Genomic DNA, 14429 nt, shown 5'->3' on the forward strand with positions numbered 1-14429 from the left:
GAAAATATTAAGGGACTCGCCGTTGCCAACAGTAATACCATTGGAGCCATGATATGGATTTGGAGCGTTAAGCTTGGATAGATCAGAAGTAACGTGCATGTTGGCCCCAGTATCCAACAGCCATTCAGAGGAAGGGTCGGCTTGAGATGCATAATTGGCACGGTTATCACTATTTTGGCTCTCCTCATACCGAAACCAGCAACGAACTGCGGTGTGTCTTGTTTTCTGACTGATTTGACAAGTTAGACGATCCCGCTCGTAAGTGCCTTGCCTGCCGCTGGAAGATGACTGTCCGCTGCTGCCGAAGGAGTGCAGGCTGTTGTTGCTGCCGTGCTGCTAACTGTCGTACGGAGGACGACTGCCCTGCCGACCACCGCGCCCGTGGCCTCCGCCGTTTCTGCCGTAGCCGGCCGCCACCACGCCTCCCACGATAGTTCTGGCTTGCGGTGAGGGCGGTGGCCAGCTCCATAACAGCGGCTTCTTAGAGAAGAAGTTTTCTCTCCAGATCCACGTTGATTTCTTCACTTTTTAGCCATGAGGAAAGAGTAGCCAGGTCAATGGGCGTTGGACTGATGCGAACCGCCTGTTTAATGGAGGAGTAAGCTGATGGGAGCCCCCGAACGATGCACATGAAGAGATCTATTTCGGGAATAATTTCGTTCACGGTGTCGAGGGCTGTGATGATGGTGGAGACCTCGTCTAAATATTCCGCCATAGTTTTTGTGACTTTTGTAATTGTGTGGAGACGATCACGCAATTGAAAAATATGAGAGTGGAAAATTGATGCATAGCGTGTTGCGAGGGTCGTCCACAGGCTGAAGCAGTTGTGTAGGATCGGACGTGTTTCTGAACCGTGGGAGAGATGACCGCAATCAAACATGATCGGATCTGGCCATCCACGGCTTTCCAGGCGGCATGGGATGGATTGGCTTTTTCTGATTTGTCTGTGGTGGTGATGACTATCGGTGGCAATTCTGTGCTTCCATCGACGTATTTAAGAAGGTAATTGGCCTCAAGGGCTGTAAGAACGGTGATTTTCCATGTAGGGTAATTTATGTCTTGTAATTTTTCGGGAATCAGGACATGAAGATGCCTGAGAAGGAGTTTAACGCCAGAAGGAAGTGAATCGAGAGGATCCACCTCAGTTGTCATGGCTGGCGCCGCCCAAGAGAAGAGAGGGAAATCGGTGCCCTAAAGAGAGAGAAAAAAACTAGAGAAAAGAAGATCTAGGTTTTCTGGCTCTAGATACCATGAAAGAACATTGATTGTATTGAAGTGTTAACCTAATAAGGGAATATGTGTTTTGGTCTTGGTTGCTTGCATGTTAATAAGAAGTCTCACCTTTGGTAGGTTAAGATGGAAATGGCTATATTTCTTTGAACAATTGTTGAGAGTATATTTCGTGTTCAATTGAGTATTAAAATCACCTATAATAATTTTTTATCTTAGTTCTTAGTCAATTATTCAGCTGGCCTTAAAGGAACTCTCTGTAATATTCAAATAGGTTTCCTAATGTGTTTTGTGATTCATGCTTGATTAGTTAATTAGGTGAGCATTCATTTGGAGTTAGTTGGATTGGTTTTTCTTTTGTTGTCGAGTAGATAATACCGTCAATAAAAATGTAGGTGTTAGGAAGCAAAAATAAATAAAGGAATTGGAGTTGTACACGTGTCATATTCAATGGCGTGTGTTCAATGTATACACCGTACAAAAGTAGCTGAAAATGGGTCAAAACCCAATGAAATAATTAGCAGGTGGAGAAGAGTTAATGGCCGAAATCCCTTCAATATATTTAGGAAAAAATATGACCTTAATATCCATTTATCCCTATCTTTTTAAAAATTTCAAAAATCCCTTAATTTCTTCAATAGATAAAATCTTCCAGATATATAAATATTTCAATCCTATTTTCTGCCTATATCCACGTTTCACATTCCCCATTTTATTCCTCCATATTATCTGTAAATTCCCTCCGCTTCTTTAGAAGTTACAAATTTTGAATTTATTTTGATTTTCAGCAGCTATTAGTTATTATTTAATAATAATTAATATAATATTTGTAGAAGTTTACCTTTTCTGTTGTCCTTTTTTTTAATTTCGTCTTTTTCCTTTTTGGGTTTAATTGTTGTTTTGTTTTTCTATTATTTCCAAATCGTTGTTGATGTTTGATATTTGTATTTGATTTCTTTATTTTTATTAATAAAACTCACCTCGCTTGTTTGATTAAAAAATATATATACATTACTTGTAAATTTTTCATAATTTGAGTTGGTTATGAATTCTAACAACTAATCATTCATTAAAATTGCTTAGGATTCTTGTATTGATATTAATCTTCTAATTGTCTCATAATAATTATAGTTTTAAATTCACCAAAATTTCATACGGTTTAATATATTTCTCTTTATTTTGGTGTTTTTCAAAAAAAGAAATCTTTCATGAATAGTGATTGTTCATGTATCTAATTGATAACTTAATTCTTATTTAATGTGATACATTTATAGATACACGTTCTTTCAGATTAGGCACATCCTTCTTTAACAACCTTATTTTATCATATACATTACTATCAACTACAAAATGATACATAATGTAAGCATACATATCTTTCAAGGCAAGCACTATGATACTCATCAATTTAAACGAGATACATAGATAGTACTGTATCATGCATTATTTTTTTAGATATGATACGTAAATTTGAATTTATACTAAATGTATCAATTACATAGCAATTACTACACTGCAATGTATCGATCTCTAATCTAACATCTTATGGGCAAAAATTACTTATTAATGTATCTAGTATAAATACAATACTGATACATAAATAGTAATATATCATGCACTAATTTCTTAGATATGATATGTAAATTCTAATTTATACTAAATGTAACAACTAAATAGCAGTTACTACACTGTAATGTATTGATCTCAAATCTAATATCGTATGGGCAATATTTAATTATTTAATGTATCTAATATAAATATAATACTTATCAATTTAAACAAGATATATAAATAGTAAAATGCTAAATAACAAAGATATTCATGATGTATCTTTTCGGATCTTCAATAAACTAGGACAAGAATTTCGAATCTCAAAATTCTCAACAATTTTAAATCGAAATCAAAAGGATATTCTATGAACTTGAAGATTCACAAAAGAAATCTTTTGACCAATAACAATTCCACATAAGCCCTCATAACTCACCTTGTTTTTCAAAATTTTGATAAATTTTTTTATGAAAAGGAGAGAACGATGAACAAGAAGAAGAAATTTAATTTTTTGATTTTTTTTATTTGTTACACTATAGGATTTTGAATTCTTGACAATAATTTGAATGGAATAAAGTAATTTATGTGTTATCAATTTAATTTTTGGCTTTTCCCCCCTTAATTTAGTGCAACAAATGGATACTATGAGATTTTAAATTGATTTTACATCTTTTTTTCCTTAATTAATGCAACAGATTGATGCATAATGTATCAACAATTATGTATCCCATGTCCTTAATTATACATCATAAAAGCCTAAAAATATAGAATTTATGTAATTATAGAAAATAATAGGGATAGAAGGTAATTAAATTTTATACTATGATATTTATGTAAGTTATACATATTTATTGCTAGGACAGGCGAGCCAAAGCCCAACATGGCTGAATTTGGAAAAATGGCCCAAGTTCAAACATTCTCTCGCTTTCCTCTTGATTTTATTGTGTTGATTGACTAACCCTTTTCATTCTTACGGTTAATTTAATTCATTTTCAAAAATATTCATTTATCTTTATTTACAAAAAATATATAAATATTTATTTTATATATTTTATTTACGTAGCTTTTATGCTAATATTGATCTTGTCAACACTTAAGTTTAATCCCTTTAAAATGATCCTTTTTAGTTATTTCCCCTTAAAGTAATTAACTTGAAAAAAATAACAAGAAGTAAAGTATTTGAATAAATAAAGAATTTTCTTTATTTATTTACAATTTAGAAATTATTTACAAAAAATCATTTTAGCTAAATCGACAATCAACCGCAACTAAATGGACATTCCGAGGGCCTAACAGCTTCTCGAAATGTACTTCAAACTTTGAACCTATAAGCTCTCTCAAAATGAAGTAGGGCCCTAGAGCCTCACATGTGCCTAAAAATTTTAATAATGTGTTAAATCAAGTTTTTTACAATATGCATACTTGATGACGTTCGAAAGTTAGCCTTGAGACGTGCATGTGTGTCTTGACATGTTTTACGTGTTCCTTTTGGTTGCAATTAATGTGAGAGGTCCTTAACATGCTAATGATAGTATTTGCGTTGAAAATATTCGCACACAACTCCCAAAGGACCACCTAAAGGGTCCTTGAGGAGGAACCAAAGGATGCATAGACACTGCCTTGGCAGTGCCAAACGAGGCCCAAGGAACGACAGACCATCAGTCCACCTACGCCCCATTGTAAAGGGGGCGTAGCCACATACATAGCCTGGAGAACTTAAGCCCCAAATTGTTGATCCTCAAACCCAAACAATGGTTGCCAGTACAGCCTGTCGATGGGTCTGCGAGGCGTAGCTTAATGGTCGTCGATGGTGCCTGCATTCTGCTGCAGCGTGCTATTTCATTAAAAGGGTGAATGAGAAATTCACCTCACGTCCTAAATTGACCCTAGACAGTTATTTTATGTATTTTTGGGCATATTTAGTTGGTTAAGAATATCAAAACCCCTATTAGACTTCATTCTTCAAATTTCATCTTCCCTCTCAAAACAAAACCTCTCTAGAAACCTCCATTGGAGATGAAGCTCAACAACAGCTTGGTTAATGGATTGTGATGGTTTGTTCATCAATTTTTCGTGGTTTTCTCCTATAATGAGTTATGGTGATCCTTCATCCTTAGTCAACCTTTTTTATAAGGAGTTTCTTCAAAGGTTTTCAAACAGAATTCATGATCAAACCTTCTATCTTTCAATCTAGCCTTCGGTTCCTTCTCAAAATGATTTCAAAAGCATGCTTATGATGAATTGATCTTAGATAGTGTTTTTCATGTTGAATTCAATCCTGTTTCATGATGAACCCAGGATCCTTCTCAATTCTAAAATTAGCCTATAATGTGGGCATTGTGATTTTGGTTCTATGTTGATTGAATTATGATTCTAGTATGTTGAATTGCTTATAGCTACTATTTTATATTCAAATTGATGATGAATTATTGATAATTGATCAATTAGGATCAAGTTTTGGATATTTGGTAAGTTTGACCTATATTCCTCCACCTTCTATAGAATTGATAATGTAGTGTACATAATATGATCTTGATCCTATGATGGTCGAAACATTATTTCGATTGTATTATTTTACTTTTAGCTACTAAGATATGCATGAATTATTGATGAATTATGAGGATTGATAAATGATGATCGAGCCTGGTGAATTTGGTAAGGTTTCTTATTCTTCTACTTTTCTATAGAATTGCTAGTTGAATTGGCTTTGTATGGTATTGTGTGGTTTGGTCTACTTATGGTGGAGGTTTTCCATTTCTTGTAAATATCTATATGTGTGGATGATGGCCTTGAAGTCAAATTGATGTATTATGATGTGTAATTATGATGATCACACAAAGTGAAGTAGCATGCCTAGTCTCTTAATCTAGTATCATGTTCCAGGGTGTATTGCTAATGTTATGAGCATGTGAATGAATATTTTAGGGTTAGGTATGGTATACATGATTGATGATTGAATAATCTTGTGTAATATAACCCCTACCTATGTACCCGTATATGAATATGTGATCTTAGCCAAGGTTGGCAGTCTTGGATGCAATGTGAAGTTACCATGTCTCCTATGCTAAATTGTGGTGTGTGGTCTATGAACGGATGCCAATTGTCGTCTTATGAGGGTGGATGCCTCAATGTTGTGTTGACATCCATTATGTGATCATGTTGTTCAATGTACACACACTCACACCCCATGCACGCTTGTAAAGTAGTATAGGTTCATGGTGTCTAATGAAAGGTTGATTCTCACATGTACTAATGTCTACTACTATGCACGTAAATAATATGTCCATGTAGCATGAAATGTATCTTAACTAGGATGACTTGATAGGTGTACTAGTGTAGGCAATGGTATGGGACTTTGCCTATACGTTTCACATGTCTACTTTGATAGAATAGTTCCTAGGGTGATTACTCTATTTATATGATATGAATGCATGATTAACTATGAACATGAAAGTATATGATATGAAGTGAAGTATGATCATGTAGTTTCTAAATGTGTATATGTGAAAGATCTTGTCATGTAAGTACACATACACACATATAAAAGTATGTCTATGATGCATGTATGATGATCTAGTAAAGAGAGGGTCTCTTGAAAGGTGTTCTCAATTGTATCCTAAACTAGATGATGCTTGAATATGATATGTTCATGTGAAAGTTTTTCTCACATGATTTAGGTTGATTAAAGGACTTTCTCATCTATGACCTATGAGCTAAAAGTATAAGAGGTTAACTCTCCTAAAGCCTATGTTTTATAACGTAGTTATAATAAAGGCTTTTCAATAAAAAGAAGTTAGCTTAGCATCTTCCTAATGAAGAAGGCTTGTTCACCACATGTCCTCATGAGATGGAAACTATAATGCCTAAGGGCATAAAGAGGGTTTCAATATACATCTCCTAATTCCATAACTATGTTGCCCCATAGGATCTAGCAAGTGATATCACTTGACATGCTAGGATGATGTTAATGTTCTACCTTGGCAAAGTAGAACACCTCCTTTCGGTGTGGGGTTCCATGACACCAGATTTCATGTTTAGAACCTATGGTCTTAGTGTCGGTTAAGGCTATAGTTTTCCTAAAATAAAATCCACAATGAAAGTAAAGTAATGGACCCTAACTAGGATAACCTAAGGGCAGTTACTTAGTGTAAGTGAGGGTATGGGAATTTACCAATGCATTTCACAAGTAGCTCTTGAAGGGAGTTCTAGGAAGATATTTTATATGTATATGTTTATGTTCCTTATGCATGACATTTTAGTGTTGTCTACTTGTTATGGTAATATGCATAGTATGTGTTCTAAGGTGTCTATATGATGAAGTCTTACCTCATATGCATAATGTTGGTCTTATTTACTATATGATGAAGGCTTACTTGGCATGTATGAAGTTATCTATACTTGTGTTGATGAGATATGAAGTAAATGGTATGCTTGTGGTCTCTTTATAAGTTTACTAAGTATGTGTGAGGTTATGGGACTTCAAATGTACTTTGCACCAGTAGGCTTGGATTGGGATTGTGAGTGAGGTCTTATGATGTTTTATGTGAAGTTAAGTTAAGATATGTTAATGTTGATTATTGTCTTATTATGATTGTGTTGGAAGTCTTGAATTATGTGATGCCTTGAAATGAGTCTTCTATGCGGTTCATGAGGTTTGTTAGGTCAAATGTGGAGTATATGTCTTATGTTGTAATATGCTTCTATGAAGGTGTATGTTTGACTAAATGAAGGTTATGTGAGTGTTCACCTTGGTGGCTTTAAGGTGATGCTTGAGTGTGGATAGTGGAATGGGATACTATTCACGCATTGCACCAAGTGTCACTAGAAAGTTACTTTTGAGGGGTTAATGAATTAATTAAAAAAAATTATTGTGAAGTAATGCTAAATGTCTCTTAAATGTAATATGTGGTCTTATGTGACGTTGTGACCATTGTATATGCCTATATGAAGTATGTGGACTAGATGTGCTTATTGTAGTAATGTTGATGAAGTTTTACCAAAAGGCCTTTAAATGCATGTTTTTGCATGGTTGACATACTTAGTGCATTCTTGTACTAACACCATTCTTATTCATCATTTTTACACAAAGTTTAGGTGGTGATGGATAGAGGATGTCTCTTAAAGTGATGGGCTTGGATAGCTTCCCAAGTTCAATGAAAGGGAGTTCAATGAAAGGGGTCCTTATGATTCAAGGATTTCCTATGTTATCTTTATTCATGTTATGTAATAGTTTACTTATTATTTGATATTGTATGGATCGTGTCCTAATCTACTCTTACATGTTGAGTCTAAGATGGCAATAGAGACTTAGAGTCTTTAGTTATGTATTATGACTTAGATTTTATATATATATAATGGAAGTGATATTCTAGCGTATAATGTGCTATGAAAGTTTTAAATTTTCCGTTAAATTTACCTATGAATATGCGATGAATGATTATTATTGGCGTGTATAAGACCTTCGAGAGTCAGGTACGCCATGTTACTTCTAGGGGGTGCTCCCTGGTCGTGACAGAACCTATTTTTCAGATTGTTTTTATCTGTCTAAGTCTTTTTTGAAAAACTTCAGTTTTTCTTGATTTTTAATTAAAAAATATAAGTGGCACTCTATTTATTTGGAAATTATATTTCTCTTAAATAATAAGTTAAATCAATTTTCAAAACCTAATCAGTTTTCTTTTTCTTTTATTTTTCGAGCAAAACATGTATAATATAGTAAACAACATGTCAACAAAAATACTAATTATGATAGGAAAAATGAGAAACAAAATATAGTATTTTAAATTTCAAGTATAATGACTGTTATAATATTAATGACAATTCTTTGATTCTTCCAATAATGGACTATATTGAAATTGAATTTGATTTAGATTCAGGAGACTGTGATCTTGAATCTTCATATTTGAATTGAATTTGAGTTGTCCTTCACGAACACGTGAATGGTTAACATGAATAATGAATATGAACAAACAACTTGATCTTGAACGTCTTGATACTTTTTGCCTTTGTTTTTTATATGGGACTTGATTGCTTAAGTTCTTAAACTTGTAAATTGTAAAGAATTTGAGAATTTTAATCTATGAGCTCTCTTCTTACTTCTTACTCTTAACTCCTCCCGCTTTGTGAGTTATGAAGATCGCTATTTATAGTTGAGGGGGTGATGACATTGTATGATTTGATTGGTCGATTGAACTTACCAAGCATATTTATCTGATAACAAGCTCCAATATGGAATGGCTAGAACATGGCATATATACATTTGACATGATTTTATTAGTTCATTGGTGTTGCTTGGATTGCCATATTATTTGACATGTGGCATGATTTCATTTTCTCATTAATTTGACTTGGATTTATCACATCAACCAACAAGTGGCGTGAACTTGGGCTTTAAGAAGGGCAAATAGTTATTTGGACCTTGGGCTAGTAAAGTGGGCTCATCATTTGGAGTCAATAGCCCAATTCACTTAAAAATTAGGTAACTTACAGAAATTTTAATACTTGACTATCTAATTATTTAGATATACTCTAATTTTCAATATTATGAATTTTATTATATTTTGATGTGTCGGGATATGTTTAGATACATGTATCTTAGAATATATTGAATCAAAATTAGATGTAATTTATTCTAGATGTAATGTATCAATGTAGATTCGCATGCACTTGGGATACATAAACAAATCTTGCTCACATGAATCCCTCCTCTTCTCACTCCCACTCTCATATCTCACTTGCCTATATAGTATCTCATATACATGTGAATTACACCATATACATGTATCTATTATGATTTGCATGTGTCCGAGATACATGGACAAATCTCACTTGCCTCTCTCATATCTCACTCGTCACCCTCATATATCTCTCGCATATCTTGTATCCTAGATACACGTCAATTACACAAGATATATGTATATAGTTTCTCTCTAGTGTGATTCACATGTATCCGGCTTTAAATCATGTATGAATCATTAAATGGTGAGATAAAATGTAATTATTTCAAACAATTAGGAATAATTAGTAAATATAGTAAGAATATTTGTATAATTAGGCAGTTTGTAAAGTTTTTGTTTTCCTCAATAATATCTTGCTAGATCATTCACATGTATATATGTAACTAGTGTGCTCATCCCCCCGCGCGTGTATATATATATATATATATATATATATATATTATTTTAATTGAGTATTTCTAAAAATCGTGTATTAGAAAAAAAATAAAACAGATGGTCTTAATGTTGCTTTTTCAAAAGAATATATTTTCAAATTGCAATTTTATCTTAATATTGTCGATTAAAAAAACATAAAATGGTAATCTGAAATATTTCAGTAAATTGATTATTGTACTTTCTTATTAAATTCAATGAATTTTATAATAATAGTATTAGTTCAACTAAACTAATTAAATTTAATTTATTATAAATTACATGACTTTGTGTATGTATAAATCACTTGATTTGTAGTAAAAATAATTAAAGTATATTTGTGACGCACAAAAGTAAGAAAAATACTTGAATTATATTTCAACAAAGATATACATTAGCAAATGAATGTCTTAAGTCCAACTTCTCAAGATAATAAATTAACTTATTTATATGACATTATATCGAAGATTATACTTTACAATAGGAAATAAAAGAATTGAAAACCATAACATAAAACATAAAATGTATATTTATAAGAAATCATAATGTCATTAGTAATTTGATGTGTTATTATCTTTCGATTATATGAAGATTGTACTAGAGTGAAAAAATATTAAATTTTTAAGAATACATTAAGAGTCGAGTTATATGAAAGAACTATACCAAGAGTTGAATATTCGCTCCTGACACATGTGGAGCAGTGGAAGAGTTTTATAACGTTAAGCTAATTAGTATTGTAATCATCACTAAAAAAATTAACCTATGATAATAATATAATTATTCAAAAGATAACTCCTTCTTAAATATGGAAAATTTAAGATAAATTATTTTTACTTTAAATAATCATAAAGTAAAAACACATTTATTATAGTAAAACTATATATAACAAATTATATATATACATCTTATTTAAAATATCATAAAGAAAAGTAATATGTTATTGGGAGAATTAAATGAGGGAATCTAAAGTGTTTTTTTTCACAATAATCAAAAGAAGTTAAAGAAATAATAGTTGTAAAACTAAAGAACAAAAGAACAATGGCAAGATGAAGAGAAGAAGAATATAAGACAATAGAAGAATAAGTTAACTTTTTTTTTTCAAGTGTTCAACAAATCTTCAATTGTATCCAATATGAAGCCTTATGTCTCTATTTATAGTGTAACATAGAGGTATACAAAAGGTTAGTCATAAACATAACATTAACATGAATATAACGGGGAGGTTATGAAAGTGAAAGGTTATAAGAGTAATGGTTATAAAGTTGGAGGTTATGGGTGTTATGTTTATCTTCATAATGGAGGAGGTTATGTAGTTAATTCTTGGTGTAGTGGAAATCCACATTATATTATTTTATAACACTTTCCCTTGGATATTCATAGATAATATGTCTACTTAAAACTTTACAAGGAAAAACATCGTGGGAAAACAAATTCTAATGAAGGAAAAAGAGTACACATATCTTTCAATATGATTTGAACGTTGTCTCATTAAAAACCTTACTATGAAAATCCAAAAGGAATAAAATCAAACGCGTATTTTTCTCTCCATGAGAAAAACTTTACTTGATATCTTGGAAACAATACATTCCAATCTTGTATCACAATTTCTCAAATATTGATGTTAACAATCTTTAGTGAATAAGTTTATAAGATTATCACTTGAATGGATCTTTGAACGTCTATCTCATCATTTTGTTGAAGATCATGTGTGAAAAAGACTTTTAGTAAAAAATGTTGTGTCTGATTTCCTTTGATTGTATCCTCCATTCAATTGAGCTATATATTATTTACGTATATAGTGGCTCAAATATTCTTTGTCAGAGGAATATCACATATTTTCTGAATATGATAGATCATGATTCCAATCAAACATACCCCTGACTTACTTCATAGATTAATATAATTTGAACAAGTGGTTATCAATGTTTGTTGAATGCCAAGATATTGTTGTGCCCCATATATAATCAAATAGCTCATTTGTGATCGAGCTTTATGTAGATCAAATCATTTCTGACTCATGCGAGATTGATCAATTTTATTGAAGTTGGTCTTTTCTTCTCAAAGAAAGTCATGTATCTTCTAGCATTTGCATAACCAGCAATCTGTAAGTGCACCAATTACACTAATACATGACATTTCAAATCATTTTCATGAGGTTGAAAAGATCCTTTCTTTGTGTTAAGCAATCTCAAAATTATAAGTACTTAATGGAATTGCTTTAAGACCTTTTAAATCCTTCAAGGATTTTCATATAACCTTCATCGTTTAGTTAGACATAATAATCATTCATTATGCATATTCAAGTATTTCATCTATTGCCAGATTGAAACAAGTCTCATCGCATTCAGCATACATATCTCCATTTAATAATTTCAGGACTTCTGCGAAAATTCTTTATGCTCTGGGGCTTGAACCGTACTTTATATCTTATGGTTATACTTTCACACAATGATTCATTTGTACCTCCACTGACATATATTTTGATCTATGAACTATATGTTCAAAAGCATCACTTTTCTAAGTGAAACAGAATATACTTGAATAGCGTCAACCATTTATCTGTCCACACTATATAAAAGAATCGAATTTAAGATTCTCGTAACCATTTATAGCATTGAGTGCTACATCATATCAAATATACCGTCGACATCCATTTGATATCGATTCCAATATGACATAAGTCATCGAGATCTCTTCATTTTTCATGATTTTCAGGTACCTAAACATTTGCCAAGTTTTTATGAAATTTTATGGCATAGTGCTCTTTCAAAGCACTTGTCTCATTAGCAATGATCATTTTGATAATTTGCTCCTCTCCTTTATCAAAGAGTTTTACATGTTGAATCGATTGGTCTATCACGCTTTGGGCGTACCATACACTATGTCCTTCAAGTACTATTTATTGGAGCATTTGCAGCTTAATTAAAATATTGAATCAGCAAATACATCTAGCAAATTACTTGCAACATTTCAAAAATGAATTATCTTTTGAATTTCAAGTTGACATTTTTTTAACGAGGATCTAGATATTTCACCCCACGCATAATTTTAAGTTGCTACACATATCTCCCCCTAATGTTAGGAAATCTAACATTCACCCTCAACCTCATTTGGGGATCCATCTTGGTGCGTGGAGCAATAAAATCATTTGTGTGCACATCAAATTTTTAGATAGAAATTATTTGGTTCTTGACACTAAACCAATTATGTTAGGAGAACCATGTTGGCTTGATGCATACATGTTGAATAAACTCATCTCATACCAAATTTCATTTGAGAGATTTGTTCTCATAATCAATGGTCTAGCTATAATTGGAGGCGTACAATTTTCACTAAACCAACCAGCATTATCAATATGACTTAATAGTTTGAAACTGTGCTCTTAATTTAATAATTCGAACAAACAGCCTTACAAAAAATCAATTTGTAAGTTGATACATATGCACAGGTGATCATGCCATAGATGCATCTATTAAATCATAATAGTAAATTGTCCACATGACTGGTGAACGGGTCCATATTCAATTTTGTATATGTTCCAAATAATTTTAGGGGATACAATCCTTACCTTAGCTGGTACAATGATCATTTTTATCACGAGAACAAGCTACAAAAGAGAATTCTTGAAAATCTTTTATTTCTTGAATATATAGTCACGTGAGTTATCAATTTCATTTGCATCACATTTGAATCGGAATGGCCAACAAATTATGCCAACTAATATTTTTCCAGTAAACTTCTAGTTTACTTTTGCATGTGATTCCATCACCATGCCCGTATTTGTATACAACAAATAACGGAAAAAAATGGATAATCTTATACGTAAATATTTATTAGCCACTTTTATTGTAGTAATTTGAAGATATTAAATCCTTCAATAATTTATAGTCTCGATATAATATTTATTTTTAATTCTTTCGAAACTTAAAAAGTTTCTTTAAAGACTTACTGCAATCACAATATTATCAATAATTCCATTCTCGAAATATTAACAATTAGCCCTTTCGGAATTATCAATTAATTTTGTATACTACTAAAATTTTCACAATGTCATTCTTATGGTGACCATCTCCTTCAAGGAGAAAATTTTTATTACTGTATGATTAAAATTATTACATTCAAGACTTATTTCTTGATAACCAATGAAAAAATATGTGTTGTCACACAACGACATTTATTTGATCATGGCCACAATCTTTACAGAAAATATTTTTTTCTTTCTTTTGTCCTCCAATAGTTCATTTTATAATATACCACATTATTTGTGTAGTACTCAAAGTATATATATGACCAAAATGACTACTTATGTCAAAAGATTTTCTTTCAATCTCTCAAACCTCCCGTAGAGGTGAGATGTGACATTCATTCAATAGTACATAAGTATGAACACAAGTCACATTTTCTTCGAGAAATGGACCATAACCAGTTGTACATGTTCCATAAGTTTTTATTAGAAACTCATTGTCATGTTTCGACATTATATAACTCACCTCAACATCACTT

The sequence above is a fragment of the Solanum lycopersicum genome, chromosome 12 (assembly GCF_036512215.1).
Source record: "Solanum lycopersicum chromosome 12, SLM_r2.1".
Lineage (NCBI taxonomy): Eukaryota > Viridiplantae > Streptophyta > Magnoliopsida > Solanales > Solanaceae > Solanum > Solanum lycopersicum.